This window comes from Martes martes (assembly GCF_963455335.1).
Source record: "Martes martes genome assembly, chromosome: 2".
Lineage (NCBI taxonomy): Eukaryota > Metazoa > Chordata > Mammalia > Carnivora > Mustelidae > Martes > Martes martes.
The window spans coordinates 115,087,541-115,107,610 of record NC_137889.1 but is presented as its reverse complement, the minus strand read 5'-3'; positions in this window follow the sequence as shown (position 1 = coordinate 115,107,610).

Genomic DNA, 20,070 nt, shown 5'->3' with positions numbered 1-20,070 from the left:
AGTCTAGAAGAGTAAACATTACAGAACCAGTCATGTTTAAAACATTAAGAGACATAACATTGCAGCCTTTCAGTTCATCTAGTCCCATGTTACTAATTCTGGTTTAGTCCGAATGTAGCCCTTACTTCTGTAAATTTTTACCCATTTCAGTTCTCAGGATTTTAACATGTCAAAGACCTGTATTTGTCCTGAAATTCTTCCCATATGAATTTCCTTTAAGGTGGAATTCATCTTACAAGAGAATTAAAACAATTACAAATGACAAAAACTCTGAATAGATATGGTTAAATATCAAGTGATGACCCTTATCAAAACATTAAACTCTAGTAAATGTATAGAACCTCTAGAGTAGCTATAGCATTTACCCAAATCTAACCCAAGGCCTATCATTAGCAGTACTCCCTGAGTAACTTAGCATATCAAGGGAGCCTTAGGAGCTGAAGAGATCTCATTTACAACTCTGGACAGGCAAAGAGAAAACCATTTACATTTCAATTAACCGAAGAAAACTTTGCCCTTTTAAACAGAGAGAAAAACCAGCTTTTCTATACCAGTGTCTTTCCTTTTTTATTTCTAAGTGTGCAATCTTAAGATATGAGTTTTCTGGGTTTCCCTCCCATCATGAATGATGTCGCAGACAAAGGGAGGGGGATCTTTCGATGCTGTCCTGCTCGTGTCCCTCGAGGGAACTTAGGAGTGTCTTAGCTAAGGTCTGTCCGTATAAATCCCGGACCAGGCTACTCTGTGGAGTAGATGACCGTTATGCCATATGACACCCCGCGAGACTCAGGGTGCAGCCCACTCAGACTCCGTAGCCGAAGCGGTGGAGCCATACAGATACATTCACACAGTCAGGCACTCTTCAGATTCAAACAGGTTGGACATTTCCTCCCATCGGGTCTCCCCTTCTATTCTTTAGGAATGGATCTAGCTCAGACAGTGGCCCCAAGCCTGTTTTTCTTTCTTATTCAAATGGGATCAGGCATCTGGTATTTTTTTCTCCTTTTTACATATCTTCTACTTTTTTTACAGAGTTGTTTCCCTTATTTCCATCAGTCTTAATTACACTTAGCAGAATTTTTGCACTCTTAGAAATACCTTAACCTCTACTGAAGATTAAATATAAACCAATTGTGAACTGTTACAACAGAATTCTTTAGATGGCAAATTTATCAATCAGTTAAGCACAAAACATGTTTACTAACAGATTTCGAAAGCATAAACCTAGTTTTAGCAACTAGCGCTCTAGCATTTTATCCCATTTGGTTTAAAGTTTCAAGTTAGCAAAGACTTTGAAAGCTACTTTAACAATCATCCAGTAAAACTCTGAGACAGACAATTACCCATCAGTTTAGTCATCTCTTTGCTAACAGATTTTAACAAGCAACATGAGCTTATTTGACCTTCGGTAAACTTTGAAGTTTCCTGTTTACTGCTGATAACTTAAAAGACATGTATATCTTAATTAAACCAACAAACTTAACTTAGTTCAAATACTGATTTACATTCCACCTGGGCCCACTCCACTTTGAATGTTTACCTGAGACACAGGTAGGAGGATCTGGAGTGGGGGGTGTTAGGTCCAGGGAGTGCTCTTCTTGCTCCTTGACAGTGAAGAGAGAAGGAGCCATGGTGGATGATCTAGAGGCTAGTCATGCAGGCTGCACGCACGTTGGTGCAGAAACATGAGAAGGGGGAGACAGAAGAAACAAAGTGCTGCCAGAAGGCAGAGAAAGGGTTTCTGGTTTTAGAGCTCATCAGCCCTAACAGAGGAGCAGACACCATGCTTTCCCACCAGCAAGGGGGAGGGGTAGGCAGTCCATGTTGGGCCAGAGAAGGCAAGGAACTTCCCCAAAACAAAGGGAGTTTCGGCAGCTGCTTGGAAATATTCCTTAAAGTCTCTGTCTTGAGTTAGATCAACCCCAGTTGGTTAGCCATTAATACAGGGAATGAATGAGGGAGAAGTCCCCACATCTATTAGGAGGAATATAGAAAGATAAAGTCAGAGTTCCCTTTGCTAGGGATGACCCAGCAACCTGGGTTTACTAGAAGGCTTATTCTGCAAAAGGCCCTTAAATCAGGGTCCTGGTGTAGAGCAGTGAAGGCCTAGGTATGAGCAATGAGGTATAGCTTTAAGTAGTTGGTAGAAGACACTGACAAGAAACAGTAAAGACTGAAATCCATCATGGTCCATGTGACATTCCAACACATGTGGTCCTTACAGCTAACTTCCCTAGGAAATGGTCCCCAGTTGCATTTTAGTTCAATTGGGTACTGGTTTCAGCCAGCTCCCAATGGAGGTCCCGTGGCCAGAAGTGGTTAGACCAGGGATGTGGAGGGAATCACATTAGATCAGTCAGGAGGAAACCACACAGGAGTCTTAAGATTGGCAGCCGTCCTGGTGACTTAGGTGGCCGTCCCGTGCCCAAGAGAGACAGCTTTATATAAGAACGGGAACACAGAGAGGGCATCAAGTTTCTGGGTCTTATTACCATTCTCGGCCCCCTAGAGACACTTGTCAGTGGGGATTTTCTCGGTCCCCTAGGGACAAGCAACACAACAGGCAAAAAAAGGCAAGACAAAGACAACCAATGACAATTAACAAGAACACACTCACACAGCCTCAGTCCACACTAAGACAAAGCCCCATACACTTAACAAACAGCGCAACAGACAAAATTCCCATGCATTTAACAAATAGCACAACTGACAATAAAAACAAGATGCCTGACCGCCTGGGGGACTCGAACCCCCTGGCTGCCTTGGGGGACCACGAACCCCCTGATGACCACCTAGGGGGACTCTCACTCCCCCTGAAATGTCAGGGGACTCTATCCCAAGCCAACAAACACACAAATCCGAACCAAGTTTTCTAACACCCACCAGCCGGTCAGCCACACCACATCCACAGGCGCTGTCTCACTCACACAGCATTCAGGATCCTTACCTGGCCATCCAAATGGCGTCCACTGTGGACGTCGTTCTGGTTCATCGAGGACGTCTCCCTCGACTTCCAGAAATGGAGCCTCCAGGGTCACAACCGGCTCCTTCTTTCCCATGAGAATTCTCAGTTGGGACCGGGCAGAGACCTGTATCAGTCTCTCGGGTCGAGAACCTGTTTCAGTCCTCCCCTCTTCAGAGGCTTGTTTCAGCCTCTCTGGTCGAGGACCTGTTTCAGTCCTCCCCTCTCGGAGGTGGCCAATCCTCCTTCCGCGTTTTCTTTAGTTAAACCTCAGTACTGGGGGTTGTCTGTCTCTCTGAGGAGGGTCTTAAGATCTTGGTGGGACCTCCAAATGTTAGGGTACAGAGTCGACCACCCCTCAATCAGACAGAGAATACTCTCGATAACGCAAGTCACACAGCAAGGTTTATTTCCAGCTAGCTGGGGTACAAGTATCTGCCTGGCACAGCGGGTTTCAACAAGGACCCTGAGCACTCAAAGCCAAGGGTTTATATAGCATTTTTTTTTTTTAAACATCCAACTCACAGTAATTTTCCATCACTTCAGGGACCATATATACTTTTGGCTTGCGCCCCCCCCTGGTGGTTTAGCAAGATAAGCTCTCTTCAACATCTGGTCCCTGTGCCGCAACTGCCTAGCCATCCTGGTGGTTTAAGCTGATTAACTGCAGCCTGGGTGTTGCAGGGTGGGATACTTTCTTGGAACTAAAGCAGGGAGGGGGTCCCTGGAACTAAAGCAGGGAGGGGGAAGTTCAGCCCTTGGGCCTGAGATGGCTGCCCAAGCTAAGGTGGCTGTACTTATGCTAACTCATTCTTACAAAGACACATTGTTTAATTTTAATATGTAATATGAAAAAGTGAATTTGAAGCTTGTGTGACAATAAATGACAATCATAAGAAAAATAAAGAACCTGCCCACTACATAGAAATTCATCACAAGTAAACCAACTGTTTAAGTTCATATTTATTCTATCTTCACTGTCCATTAACAATACCACAGCCCTGGAATAAGAAATTTATAGCATAAGTATCCAGAAAGATTTTCTTTTTGGTGGAAGGCAGGCCTAATTAAATAATACCTAACTAAATAGGTGACAAGCTAAGTTTTCTTCCCTTTTCTCCCCTCTTTTCCTTCTCTTTCCCACCCTCTTCATTTCCTTTTTCCCTCCCCCCCTCTTTCTTTATCTTTCATTATATATCAGTGTTGTCAGAAAGCTTATTTTTAATTATGTATCTGACTAAAAACAAACAAACAAAAAATTCCAAATGCAACAATTTGGAATGGAAATCAAAGCAGAGATAACAAAACCCCTCCTTTTTGTATTTTATTTTTAATGATTCCAGGGGATTGAATTTGAGGCAAGCCACCTATAAAGTAGAATATATATTTTTAGTGTGTTTGCTCATTTCAGCCACATTTCTGGATCTCTCTTCATGGGTTCTAGTTTTTAGTATTGGGTAACCTACTAATCTCAGCAAAAAGTTACATAGGTCATGGGATCATTTTATAGGGTATTTTGTTCAAAACATCAAAGACTATCAAAAATAAATCATGGAATATGGATGGACGTTTCAACATTTAACTTGCCACTCCAAATATAGAAAGATTGAAAGGAATAAAATTTGTTATCTTGGGGGAGTAAATAGCAAGAAATGTGTTGTGATGTGTACCCTGTTCATGGTGACTGTAAGGGCCTATTTAGCCAGAGCGGCTCCATTTTGGTTGAACAGCCATTTAGTTGTTTATGCAGTAAAACTTAAACTGACCTTTCCCCACCATTCCCAGGGGACTTACTTAAAAGCAAGTCCGGGAAACCAGTCCTAGGTAACAGAGCCCAGATACAAGGGTGGGTCAGGCCAGATGGAGACATCCAATCAGTGAAGTGTTTATACTGTCTCCCTAGCTACCAAGGAGTGTGGGCCCTGCCTTTTGGGTGCCAATTCTGACCAAGGTGTTAGGCTAGTTCAAATATCTACTATAGGGTGAATTGTAATTCAATTGGCCATCTGTGTGTGACCTAGCATGACTGTGCAGCTTTCTCTGTGTGTTACAATCTCATTGGTCACCTGTGTGTGGCCAGGCTCAACCACATGGCCTTTGCCCTTTAAAAGTTAGTCTGTAAGGCAAGGAGGGGACGCCCTCTCTGTAAGCGGCAGTCCCGAACATTCAGTTTGATTCTCGATGCTTGGCATGAAATAAAGCTTTGCTTGACCTTCGCTTTGTATCAGTCTCGCTCCTTTGATCACAGACCCTTCAGGGACAAGATGAAATAAAATTAAAGGACATTTTATAAAGATCCCCCTAAAATATAAAGTAAGATGATTGACAAAAATGTTTCCTTTATATAAGCTAAAAATTAAATGGGAAGAGAAGCATGTTGACACTTATCAGGGAATGGTAAATTAATATATATATATATCCATAATAGATTTGAAAATATATAGATTTGAATATGTGTATTCAAGGAAGTTAGTACCTGAAAAACAAAATGCTATAGATATTGTAATATTGCTGTTAATAAAAAAAAGATATAAAATGCTATCTGCTGGGTTGTTGGATTCAGAAACTGGATTTATGAACTTAATATTATTGCCTTTCACAAGTCTGGGATTACTTATATAGTAATTATTTATTTTGGAGTGTCAAAGCAAAATTGCACTAGACAAAGTTAAACCAGCAAGAAACACTTTTTTCAAAGCTATTGCTATAAGGGAGAGATGTCAGAATTCAGTCTGAGCTCAATTTCACTGAAACAAAAGACATAGGTTTTAGAGTGCTGGGGTGAGGGGGAGATCTTCAGCCATTTGTGGTTGTTCATTGGCTTTATCCCAAAGGGGGAAAACTTTCTAGAACCTACATGACAAGAGGTAGTTTCACAATTTGGAGTGAGGTGCCCCCAGAAGGTAGCTCCTACTCTCCCACAGAAACTGGGTTAGAGAGGATTACTATTTTCTTTGATGATTATATTTCAATGGGAAGGCTTCCAGTTCTTTGCGAAAGCTCTACTCATGAGATTATATACAAAACTATTTTTAAAACTTTAAAAGACCTATATCTCAAGGGATTAGGGAAGGAATTTATGATTATAAGTTTTCTAAAGTAAATTCTCTAAGATAAGGAAGACTAGGGTCCTAGAGTTGGGAAGAAGTCTAACATTTAGGCTGAAGGGACCACTAAGGCAGTTTTGGTCAGTAGTGTGTTTAGGGAGAAAAAAAATCTATTTAGGTAAATGCAACGATTGACTTAGCATGTTGACTGTGTATAGATAACTCACTCAATGCAAATATTATGGACTAAAATTTATAATGCATATTTTAATGCATGGAATAAAATGATACATGGGAAAATTCTTTGAAGTTTTCCCTGGCTTTGGAAATGTAGAGTAATCCAAATAGCAAAAGTTACTAAGTACTAAGTGATATCTAATCTTAATAACACCAAATAGAATTTTTAGCTCTCCAGTGGAAGGAATTATTCAAATATAATTTGTACTTATATAATATAAATGAGGAGAATCACAAATGATTATAAGACCTAATATAGTCCATGTTTCTAAGCTATAATTTTGAGAAGGATAATTCAGGCTTAAAATACTATAATATAAAGGATGTTACAACAAAATAAATACATATCAAATTTGTGGATATAATCTTTTGAAAGCAAAAGTATAAAAGGAAGTATTTTCATTTTAATCTTATAGAACTGGCAGTCATCTTCAGTTTCTCCGAGCTAAAATGTTATTCTTTTCCTAAATATTTGAACTGAACATTCAGAAATAACTTCTCTTAGTTTGTCTTTGTTACCTAGTTTGGAAGGACAATTCTCTTTAGGAAACTTCAGATTCTATACACAAAAACTACTTTCAAATTCTTGATGATGTTAAGGGCTTCTGTAATAGAAATATTGGCAATTAAAATTTAAGATTATCTCTCTAAAATCCTATGTCATCCTCTCTTCAATTGCTGAAAATATAGGACTTAGTGAATTGGATAATTATGTAAAAGGTATTTCTGAATTAAGTGGAGGGTTGAAGATAACACTTTCCAAAACTTGTCAGCCCAAGTCCAGTTTTATCAAATTGAAAAGTACAAAATATTCTGGCAAGAATTCTGTTTTCTACTTAGAATGTAAAATTTGGAAAAAAAAAAAAAAAAAAAAGCATTGTTCCCATTGTTATAATGATAGCAATAGAAAACTCAGACCATCTCCAAACTTCAAATGAACTTTAAACCCATCAGAAAGCTAATGACAGAGAGCAACCAACTAACCTGAAACATCATTAAAATAAATAAATAAATAATGAGTGCTTAGGAATCAAGACAGAATATAAATGCTTTCTTATCTGGGTCAGATGGGTCTGGAGACCAGTAGGAGTAATTGAGCAGAAATTGTTAATAAATTGGTAAAAAGTGAATATGGGCTAATGAGAAATTATAGAAATACTGGGGTACTAAATACAAGGGGAATGTTCATATATTATGCAGGCATCTCTCTCTAGATTACACAAGGTCCTTAAAGAAAAATCACTGTGTGCACAGCAAAGAAAAGCACCATTAAAACAAAAAGGCAACCTACCAGTTGGGAGAAGATATTTGTAAATGATATATCCATAAGGGGTTAACATGCACAATGTATAAAGAAACATACAACTCAGCACAAAAAAATCCAATTAAAAATGGGTAGAGGACATTAATAGACATTTTTCCAAAGACATCTGGATGGCCAACAGACATATATATGAAAAGATGCTCAGCATCACTCATCATCAAAGAAATACAAATCAAAATCAGCATGTGATATCACCTCATACCTGTTGTAATGTCTAGTATCAAAAAGATAAGAAATAACAAGAAATAAAAGGGAAGTCTTCTTGTGCACTGTTGGTATGGATATAAAATAGTGCAATCAATTGTGGAAAAAATAATGGAGTTTCTTCAAAAACTTAAAAATAGAAATAATATACATGATCCAATAATTTCACCAAGTTGTGTTTACCCACTCCAAAAAACCCAAAAACCCTAAGTCAAAAAGATATATGCACCCCCCAAAAAAAGATATATGCACCCCTAGATTTACTACAGTATTATTCACAATAACCAAAATGTGGAAGTAGCCCAAGTTTGATTGATAGATGCATAAATTAAAAACATGTGATATATATAATACATATATACTTATAAATACATAAAATGAAATATTACTCAGCCCTAAAAAGTATGAAAGCTTGTCATTTGTGACAACTTGGATGCACCTAGAGTATAGAGTGCTAAGTAAAATAAGACAGAGAGAAAAAAACAAAAAACAAAAAACAACAACAAAAAAAAACTTTTGAATTCACATCTATGTGGAATCTAAAAACAGAACAAATAAACAAACAAATGAAAACAGAAATAAACTCACAAATATGGAGAAGAAACTGGTTTTTGCTGGAGGGGAGGGCTTGGATGGGTGAAATAGGCAAAGGGGATGAAGAAGTACAAACTTACAGCTGTAAAATAAATAAGTCACAGAAATGAAAAGTATAGCATAGGGAATGTAGTCAGTAACAGTAGTGTATGTTTACAGGTGGTTACTACACTTGTGATGAGCAGTGAGTAATGTATAGAATTCTTGAATCATGCTGTACACCTGAAACTAATATGACATTGTATGTCAATAATATTTCAGTAATAATATTAAAAAACATCACTGTGAAACCTCAGAAAGATTACCTTGTGTTGAAGGCATGGAATGGAAGTAGCAGTGGCTTTAGTAAAGGCAGAGAATCTGCCCAGATCCATTCCCCCAACCTCTTATACTAAACAAGCAAACAAAACCCTTACATGTCTAGGAGAGGGCAGCAAACATTGTTGCCTTTAACACACTGATGAAAACCTATTGTAATGAGGAAAGGAAAGAGAAAAAAAAAAAAGTCTCCACTAGGACAGAGCAAGTATATGTGCTTGGATCATAACTAGCATTGGAGAAAGAGCAAAATTTCTAAGAATTCCCTTCAAGAACACAGTTACTGCTTCAGATAGGTGTTGAATCAGAATACCAGAGCACTTCCTACAGTCATCACAAAGCTCACAAAGCTCATAAAGTAAAAAGTAACATTGAGATAATGCTGAGAGGCATATGAGAGACCTTTTTTGAGACACTGCACAAAGGGTGTCATAAAAGCAGAGCGTAGGGCAAAGAGTGAGAAAACAGTGGTAAACTGGTTTCCACTTTTAGCTCACTTCACCTTATAGGAATTTGAACCCTATGAAATGCTGTGAACAAACAAAAACAAATCCAAACCAAACTTACCTGTTCACAGGATCAACTCAACTCCCACTTTTAACGTCTAGCAGAAGGAAAGGTTTGCCTATTTCAGGACATAGACACAACTTGTGTCAGTTTTTACTATGCTACATGAGATGTCTGATTTTCAACAAAAATAATTATGAAGCATGAAAAATATCAAGAAAAGCATCAAAACTCTGTCAAAAGACATAGAAGAACAGAACCAGATTCAGATAAAGTATATATACTGAGGCTATCAGAAAGTGAATTTAAAATAATGCAATTAACTTACTAAAATCTCTAATCAGGTAGACAGAAATGCATCATCAGATCAGTAAATCTAGTAAAATATGGAAACTATAAGAAAGAATCAAATGGAAATGAAAGAAATTAAAAGTATAGTAACAGAAAAGAAAAAATTACTTTTTAAGACCTCATCAAAAGACTTGACATAGCCAAGGAAATAACCAGTGAACTTGAAGACAGGTCAATAAAATCATAGAAAAGAAAGTTAGATGAGAAAAAAAAATGGTGAAAAAAGCAAAATCCATATAAATCATAGAATCTAAGAGCTGGGGGAAAATATCAAATTGTGTAAAACATGTGTAATTGAAATCTCAAACAGGTAGAGAAAAATAACTGGGGAGGAGAAAATTTTAATGAAAAATAACCAATAATTTTTAAAATTAGTAATAGACAACAAACCACAGACCCAAGAAGTTCACAGACTAGAATACACACACACACACACACATCTTATTCAAACTGCTATTGTTTATATGCTTATTAAAATATACTTTAAAAAAACTGCTAAAAATAGTCACAGGTAGTATATTACAAAAAGGGCCATATATTCTGTATGCACAACTCCCCTTTAAGTAATATACCTTTAAAGAAGTATTTTATTCATCCCTTTACAGATTCATCAAATTTCAGAGTTCAGAGACAGCAAAGGTAAATTTATCCATTTCAGAGGTAAGGAAATTGAAGTCTAAAGTAAGAACTGACTTGCTTAAATTGAAAATAGATTGATATTCTTTGACTAATCTGTAGTTAAACTACAGTTATTATTCAAATTATTAGAAATAGACAAGAACAACATATATATATGTGTATGTGTGTGTATATATATATATATATATATATATAATGTATGTATATAATTTAGTAGTGACAGAAAACACAGTTTGAAATAGTTTAGAAACAGAATGTAATGCTACATTAAATTTTCCGTTTTGGAAAAGTGAACATTTAGAAGAGTATAAAAATTGTGTTTGAAATACTAAAAAAAGAGAGTATAGATTATATACTGTAGAAGACAGTTGACAAAAGAACCAGAATTCATCCCTTACTTAACTTTGGTCACTTCCTTTTATCTAGCTGTTACTTTTACTTTGCTGTATTTATATAATTTCAACATAGTTCCATTTTAGATCTGTTGGGAAGGTTTAAATATAAATTTAGGCCAATGTACTAGTCAGAACTCTCCAGAGAAACAGAACCAGTATGATATATTCAGTCCCTCAAGGTACTGGTCAATGCCAACCCACACTGAAGAGGGCAATTCACATTACTCAATCTACTGAATCAAATGCTAACCTCATCCAGAAACATCCCCTCACAGACACACCTAGAAAAAATCTTTAAGAAAATATTTGGGCACCCAGTGTCCCGATCAAGTTGACACATAAAACTGCCAGTACAAGTCCACCCCATGTCAATTGGTACCCATAAAAATGTCTTTAAGACATATGTAATCTCGAAAGACAGTAATGCAGTCATAATTCTGTCCCATGTGATACCACTATCCTGTGTAAAATTGACAATGCACTAAAGTCTTCCTTGGGAGGTAAAATGTTTGAGTATATTATGAGGTAAAATTAACAATATTGAATACCATAATATAAACTCAATACATGTTATGTTGCATGATAAGAGAATAACAGAGGAAATAAAACAAAAATATTTTCTCTCACATATGTATTTATAGCAGAATAAGGAGGAAATATTCATGACAATTTTAGTCCTCATGTCACTGGTCACATAGTTGTGGTGGGTATTTATAACTACCTCATTTCACTACTCATTCTTTATTCCCTTTGCCTTCAGCAAGTGCCTCAGCTGGTTATGGTTCTTTACCTGACAGGGTAAACCAAACCTTTATTCCTGAAGGGTCTATATCATTAATAGTCTTTCCCAGATTGAATTATTGTAGTTCTCCATTAACCGTAATCACAAGGCTTGGTGATACTAAAAGGTGGCCTAAGGAATCTCTTATATTCCAGACTACTATTCCTTCCTTCCATTGTGCATTAGTAGTCTAATGTCCCCTGGATAGACAGTATCAATCATCCCAACCAGCATAGTAATTCCTTTCTTTGCCTGTTCATTCAGAAGCATGAGGAGCCCAAAGTGAATGGGGGTCAGTTTTAACTATGGGTTCAAGGAAGTACTCATTGGTCTTCTGACAAAAGTATTCCTTTCTCTGGAAATAAGATCATTAGTCCAGCAGAGCATAAAGTCATGAGGATAGAAAGCAAAAAAAAAAAAATCTTGCTAGTGGGGAATTAATAGTAATAGTGAATGGTCCCACTCCAACTTCTACTCTTTGATTCCTGGACTCTTGAATCTTGGCTATGGGAGAAAGAGTTTGGTATATTGGATACTAATTCAGAACACATATGACCTTCTCAAGAACTTTGCTCTAGCTCTGCAAGCTATTGGCACCAAGCTGAGGCTGTAATTGAGTCTTCAAAAGCCATTCCACTGTTCTATCTAACCAGCCATTTCTATCTAACCTGAGTGCCTGGGTGGCTCAGATAGTTAAACATCATCTTTGGCTCAGGTCATGATCTGGGGATCCTGGGATCGAGCCCCACATTGGGCTTCTGGCTCAGTGAAGAGGCTGCTTTTCCCTCTCCCGCTGCCTCTCCCCCTGCTCATTCTCTCTCTCTCTCTCTGTATCTCTCTCTCAAATGAGTAAATAAAATATTAAAAAACAAAAACAAAAACAAACAAACAAAACAGCAATTTCAGAATGGTGGAGGACATGGTAAGCCAGTGAATTCCATGAGCATGGGTCCATTGTTGTAGTTCTTTCTGTGAAGTAAATTCTTTGATCAGATTCAATGCTGTGTGGAATACCATGATAATGGAAAAGGCATTCTGTTAAATCCACATGGCAGTTTTGGTGGAAGCATTCCATGTAGGGAAGCCAAATTCACATCTAGACAAGTGTCTATTCCGGGGGGGGGGGGGGGAATGCTACCCCTTCCAGGCTTGGAGTGGTCTAATTTAATCAACCTGCCTCCAGGCTGATTATCTTAGGCAATGGTGCCATATGTGTTGCTGTTTGCTTCTGGCCGATTGAGCATTCAGCTTTGACTGTAGCTAGATCAGCCTTGGTGAATGGAAGTCCATATTGTGGAACCTGCGTATAACCTTCACCCTTGCCGCTATAGCCACTTTGTTTATGAGCCCTTGAATGATATTGGGGTAAAGAAGCTGACCAGTATCCATCTAACAGTTGGATCCATTTAATTTTTATCTGCTCCTCTGCTGAGGTGAATCTTTGATAAACGTTCACCTCAGACCCAAATGTGTTCATTTTTGCCCATCCAGAGAGGAATATATACATATTTATTCTCCAAATTTCCTTATCACCAATTGTCCAACCATGTTCCTTTCAAGTCACTGACCATTCAACCAAAGCATTAATCACAGTGAATGAGTCAAGTGCTAAATTAGTCTGATTTGGTATTCACAAGTTTTAGTTGTCTTTATAATTTGTCTTGCATTCTTTACTTAGAAGTATTGTTTCTGGGGTGCCTGGGTGGCTCAGAGGGTTAAGCCTCTCCCTTCTGCTCAGGTCATGATCTCAGGGTCCTGGGATCAAGCCCTGCATCAGGCTTCCTGCTCAGTGGGGAGCCTGCTTCCCCCTCTCTCTCCGCCTGCCTGCTTGTGATCTCTCACTCTCTCTCTGTCAAATAAATAAATAAATAAAAGAAGTATCATTTCTTCAAAGAGTTTTTAGTCTGTTCTAATTTTTGTTTCTTTTACTTTCTTTTCTAAAATGTTTTATTTATTTATTTGAGACAAAGAGAAAGAACATGAACAGGGGGAGAGGCAGAGGGACAAGGATGAGCAGAACCCCTGATGACCAGGGACCCTGATCCAGAGCTGGATCCCAGAACACTGAGATCATGACCTGAGCCTAAGGCAGATGCTTAACCACTGAGCTACCCAAGTGCCCCTGTTTCTTTTACTTTCTAAATATGGTTTCAAGAATTCATTTTAATAATTTTCATATTACCACTTAATGGTAGCATTTATTACCAAATGATATTAATAGAATGATTATAAAGGAACTTCCTTTGAAGTTGATACTATTTAAACAATGGAAATGACAATGTAAGCTCTTAGAATTTGAAACTATTTATACTAAGATTTTGCTTTGTTATGCAAGTATATTCTTAAGACATAAAGTATTTCTAAATATGTTTTTATCATTGAAGTACTAAAACTCAGCTTATGGGGAGTAGGAGGGAAAGAAGGGGGAAGAAGAAATGAGGAAGAAAGAGGAGAAAGAGAGTTTGCTGATAGGAGGAAAAATGGTCTTTATTCAGTATTATTGTATTGCAAAGCCCCCTTAAGGCTCTGCATATCCATGTGGGATAAGTGAGCAAGAAAATTTATCAAACAGTTGTACTAGAAATACTGTCTTTTTAAAGTTACTACTTGGCATACTATTTTTGTAAATATTATAGTAAGTTGTGCTTTATATGATGAGGTGAGCAAATAATTACCAGAAAGTTAATTCATAATTTGGGGGTATTTTTTTAAAACTTCAGTATTTAAAAAGAAAGAAGAGGTTTTAAGATAAATAAAAAATTCAGTAAACATGGATATAATTATTTCTTTTGCTAAAACAGGGAAATGAATATTAGTTTTTTCTATCTTTCCTGTTCACGGGAAATTAAACTTTTGAATTTGATAAAAGTGTATATTGTATAAATTATATTGATATGTATTCTGAGGTACTGCTGCACCACATACCTAATGTATAAGAAAAAAAGTAATTTTATGAGTAGTCACCATGCACAGCATTTTATTTCCTGGTGACTGTAATTCAGAACTGCCATTAGCAAATACAGAACTACTGTATTTAAATATAGGTAAAATAATTGTGAAAACACTAGTTGATTTGCTACATTGATCATAAAGATAAATTGTTCAAAATAGTAATTTGATCAAAAGTGACACTTCAAAAACACAGGTTTCAAGTTTTTTATAATTTTTACCTTGAGAGATGATTTTGCAAATTTCATGCAATCTTAAGTATTTCTCATCCTTTTATAAGCCTTTTTTTTGGTAAACTCTGGGGATAGAGGTGCTTTCAAAGTTTATACATGTTCTTTCTTAGGAATAGGTTCAATTATCTGCAACTAAACATGTTGCTGAGATAACATATATTTCTCTCTATAGCTTCAATTCTTAAAAGGCAAAAATTGTTTTAAATTGTAGCACTAGTGAAATGGAGTGTTAGAAATTATACATAAAACAGTACTCAAAAAAGCCCCATAATTGTAGGATAAAAAATGCATAGAAAATGCTAAAAACATGTTTAAATACATAATGTAAAAATAATTAATGGAATGTAAATTTTATCTTAAAATAAAAATACATAAGAAAATGTAAATTGTTTCTTAAATAGTTCCAAAATATCTTAAATGATACTGGAAACATTAATATAAATATATTAATATAAATATAAATGTTAAGAAGAACAAGTTCCTAACATTTTTTGTCAATTAGTTTAGTTTTAGACAATTCTCTGAGACAAAAACAAAATATAAAAATATACTTGAAATAGTAGAGGAAATATAATTCACAAAAATTAAATAGAGTCATTCAGAAAGGAGATAAAATGCTTAACCACTGAAAAATCATCCCTGATGGAGATAAAATAAATAATGTGTGAAAACCATTAGTAATTAAAAATACATTTATAATTTAAATCAATTTTTTTACTTGTCAGAGAGAGAGGGAGAGCGCACAAGCTGGGGGAACAGCAGGCAGAAGTAGAAGCAGGCTTCCTGCTGAGCAAGGAGCCTGATGCCCACTCAGTGCCAGGACCCTGGGACGGAGACTTGAGGCAAAGGCAGACGCTTAATGACTGAGCTACCAAGGCATCCCTAAATCAACATTTTCTGACCTTGTATCAACTAGACCCAAATGAGCATAACTATCTTTGCTACTTCTCTGGAAATATCAGGGAGATACACACACACACACACACACACACACACACACACACACTCATAAATGGGATACAGTTAAATGTTCATAAGATAACTTGTCAACTTGTATTGTGAACATAAAACAAACAAACAAAAAGCTCCCTTGCTCCCTTATTTAGGAGTTATATTATACATTTAAAGACATCTTGATCTGATAAAACTAATCAAATAAAATTAATTCCTTAAAAACACATCATATCTTCTGATCTCAGTGATTGAGCCCATCTCACATTGATTTTGCAATTATTTTGTCTGCTAGCTGGTGTATTAGCAGATGTTCCCATTATATATCTGTGTATTTTATTCTTAGAGTTTTGAGTTGCTGACAGCACATAATAGAACCTGTTCAAAATAAACAAATGACACACTTTCAAAGTATCCTTATTTATAAAAAAGTTATAAATTATTCTATTTTATAGAAACTGACATAATTTGTTCATATTAGACAATTTTAGGGGGAAAATGGTTTTCTTTTGAATATTAAAACTATTTTACAATATCGCTATTTAAATGAAACTCAAATAATAGCAGTTTATCAATAAGACATACTCTTCAGAAAAAAAAAAATTGAAATACAGGTATGAACTTCCCATATTATGTAACAAAAATCCAATTTTGTACCACTCCTCAAATTCATTCCAATTTGTCCACTCAGGGTACATGACATACAGAAAGGCTGAGTTCTTGTGTGTGTGTGTACTTGTGTGTGTTTCTCCCTTTTTATTTACTCTGCTAAGCCAAAATAACAATAATAACTAGTCTAAGAAAGCTTAAAGGATATAAGAATGTACTTAATCAGTGAGTCTTGGCATCATCTTCCCACTTGATAAATAGAGAATGTTTTTACTTCCTAGGAGTCCAGCTACCTTCCCCTTTCCCTTCAAATTTTGCTCATGATAATTCTGGAGATAAGAAAACTCTTTCCTTTCTTCTGATATTGTATAACAAAATTTGGGTATTCTGATAAAGAATACTCATATATATACACATAATTACAACCTTGAGCTGATGGCTGCTATAAGCTTATTTTTATCAAAGACAACATGGTGTGTATTTATGGTTGTGCTATATATATTCCATTATATATATATATATATGTATATATATAATGGAATACTGCTTAGCATAAATAAGAATGAAATCTTGCCATTTGCAACAGCATAGATAGACATAGAGGGCATAACTCTAAGTGAAATAAAATAGACAAAAAAGAAAATGCCATGTGACTTTATTCAATTTGAATCAAATTTCACCAAGATTTCATATGTGGAATTCAACAAAACAAAACAAATGAATGAAGAAAAAAGAGACAAACTGAAAACAAACAAACAAACAAACAAAAACAGAATCTTAAATACAGAGAACAAATTAGTGGTTGCCAAAAGGGAGGTGGGTGGTGGAATCGGTGAAGGAGATTAAGAGTATACTTATCATGGTGAGCACTGAGTTATATATAGATTATTAAATCACTGTATTGTACACCTGAAGTTAATACAATGCTATAGATTAAGTATACTTGAATTTAAAAAATATTCAATCACTACGGGAAACGTTCCTATAATTTTGAAGTTAAGCAAGTACTAGAAGCACAAGCAAGTTGCATGAGCAGATGTTGTAACCCCCCAGTTTATTCCTGCTACACAATCAATCACTTCTTAATCTGTACATATAGCCTCCAAGGCACTTCACTATGATACATTTATTCAAAATATGCAAATGAAGCTTAGGATCTTGAATGTTTAAAATCTATGAGCTTCTTTGTCAGTAAAAAGAGTACTTCACCCTCCATCTAAACTGCTTGTTTTCATTTCCTAAATTTCCTCCCATGCTATGCATGGGATTGCTCTTCAGAAGCTACTCCCACCACTTTTCATTGCTTCTAAAGTAGACAGAGTCCTGCATCCCCCAAGGAGTCAAATGCAAAATTTGGCCTGTAGAAAGTTGCATACACACTAAAATAATTTCAAGATAGTGGTAATTTACATAGCTTATTTGCTATGTGTCTATGGTACAGTAACAGAAATTCCATATTTAATGTATCAACTTAAGCAAGTTGATAGTGTCCCTTTTGGTTTCCTTGGTTTTGTGTCTGAAAGCGGACACAAAGATAGATGCCACCAGATGAAAATTAAACACTAAATTTCAAAAATCTTCTTTTTTTTTTTTTTAAATGTTGCAAAGATAGATAGCTACAGATATAGATAGAAGGATCAGTGTGAGGCAGGAATCTATCAAAGTTCTAGAGGAGAACATAGGCAATAACCTCTTTGACATCTGCCACAGAAACTTCTTTCAAGACACATCTCCAAAGGCAAAGGAAACAAAAGTGAAAATGAACTTTTGGGCCTTCATCAAGATCAGAAGTTTCTGCACAGCAAAGGAAATGGTCAACAAAACAAAGAGGAAACCCACGGAATGGGAGAAGATATTTGTGAATGACACTACAGACAAAGGGCTGATATCCAAGACTCAACACACACAAAATAGATAATCATGTCAAAAAGAAAAAAAAAAAAAAGGCAAAAGACATGAATAGACACTTCTCCAAAGAAGACATACAAATGGCTAACAGACATATGAAAAAATGTTCAACATCATTAGCCATCAGGGAGATTCAAATCAAAACCATATTGAGATACCACCTTATGCCAGTTAGAATGGCCAACATTAACAAGACAGTAAACAACATGTGTTGCAGAGGATGTGGAGGAAGGGGAACCCTCTTACATTGTTGGCGGGAATGCAAGTTGGTGCTGCCACTTTGGAAAACAGCATGGATATTCCTTAAGAAATTTTAAAAAAAGCTTCCCTATGACCCTGCATTTACACTACTGGGTATTTACCCTGAAGATACAGATGTAGTGAACAGAAGGGCCATCTGTACCCCAATGTTCATTAACCACAATAGCCAAACGTGGAAAGAGCCAAGATGCCCTTCAACAGATGAATGGATAAAGAAGAAAGCATCCATATATACAATGGAATATTATGTCTCCATCAGAAAGGATGAATATCCAACTTTTGTATCAACATAGAGGAGACTGGAGGAGATTATGCTGAGTGAAATAAGTCAAGCAGAGAGAATCAACTGTCATATGGTTTCATTTACTTGTGGAGCATAAGGAATGACATGGAGGACATTGGGAGACACAGTGGAGAAGTGAGTTTGGGGAGATTGGAAGGGGAGATGAACTATGACAGACTGTGGGCCCTGAGAAACAAACTGAGAGTGGGAGGTTGGGAGAGCCTGGTGGTGAGTATTAAGGAGGGCATGTATCACATGGAGCACTGGGTGTGGTACATAAACAATGAATTTTGGAATACTGAAAAAATAAAATTAAATTAAAAGAAGAAGAAGAAGAAGAAGAAGAAGAAGAAGAAGAAGAAGAAGAAGGAGGAGGAGGAGGAGGAGGAGGAGGAGGAGGAGGAGGAGGAGGAGGAGGAGGAGGAGGAGGATCAGTGTGGATTTCTTATGTAAGAGCTGCTCACATATACTTTTACTATGGGTACTCCCAAACCAGTAATGTGTGAAAAATACCTTAGTAAAAGGAGCTCTAACATCCTTGAGAGCTCTGTGAGATTGTCTTCATGACAAAATGATTGTGGTAATTGTGTCATTAAACTAGTGTTTCTGAATTCAATGGGAGCAGGATCCTGGGATGTATGCCAGTGACAAAGTGAGCCTAGTTACATAATTGACAAATATTCAGTCATGATGAGAATGTTTTTACCATCAGAGACCTTTGTCATTGACCTTTATATCATATTAGCTATAGAAATGAAATGTATGGGCCTTCTACTAAAATCTTACTTGATTTTCATAAGCAGAAAAGCTTTTTAACTTTTGAACAGAATTTTTAGTTTTTAATGATAATAGAGTTGCTCTTCAAAGTATTCCTAGATATGAGACAGTTCACAAATTCAGAGGCTTATGAATAAAATAGGGGCCCCCTTTTTCCCTCTGAAAATATTCTGTTATTTAGCCAAAAACTTTCTTTCTCTTAGTGTTTTCTAAAGGGACTTAAAGTCACTTATCAAGGTATGTTAGAAATCAATAAGGCAAAATAGCCCAAAAGGGCAGACATTGTAGATTGGCAGTAGCTCTGAAATGACACTAATTCTAGATAATCAAAATGCCATGATAGTTAACCAGTCATAATAAGAGCATATAGTGGCAAAGAGATTAAATGGAGCTTTGTTTTGATTCCCTCAATCTATTAGAACAATATGTCATTCCTCAGGGTATTGCAGAGATGAATGCCACCTTTAATGATCTGAAAGATTTAAGAGGTGGTCATGATTATCATATTCCTATTTAACTTGCCTCTTTGGCTGGTATAGGAAAAGGACTGATCTTGAAAAATGGCTATGAATTACTGTAATCTACTTATATTGTGACTCTAGTTAAAGCTACAGTTCCAGATATAAATATAGCATGGACCCTCACAGCTATATCATTCAACTATGGGACTAGTAAGTGATTTCTCTCTATATGAAGTGTACTGAAAGCCATTTACTTTTACCTGGCAAATAGCAGTATGT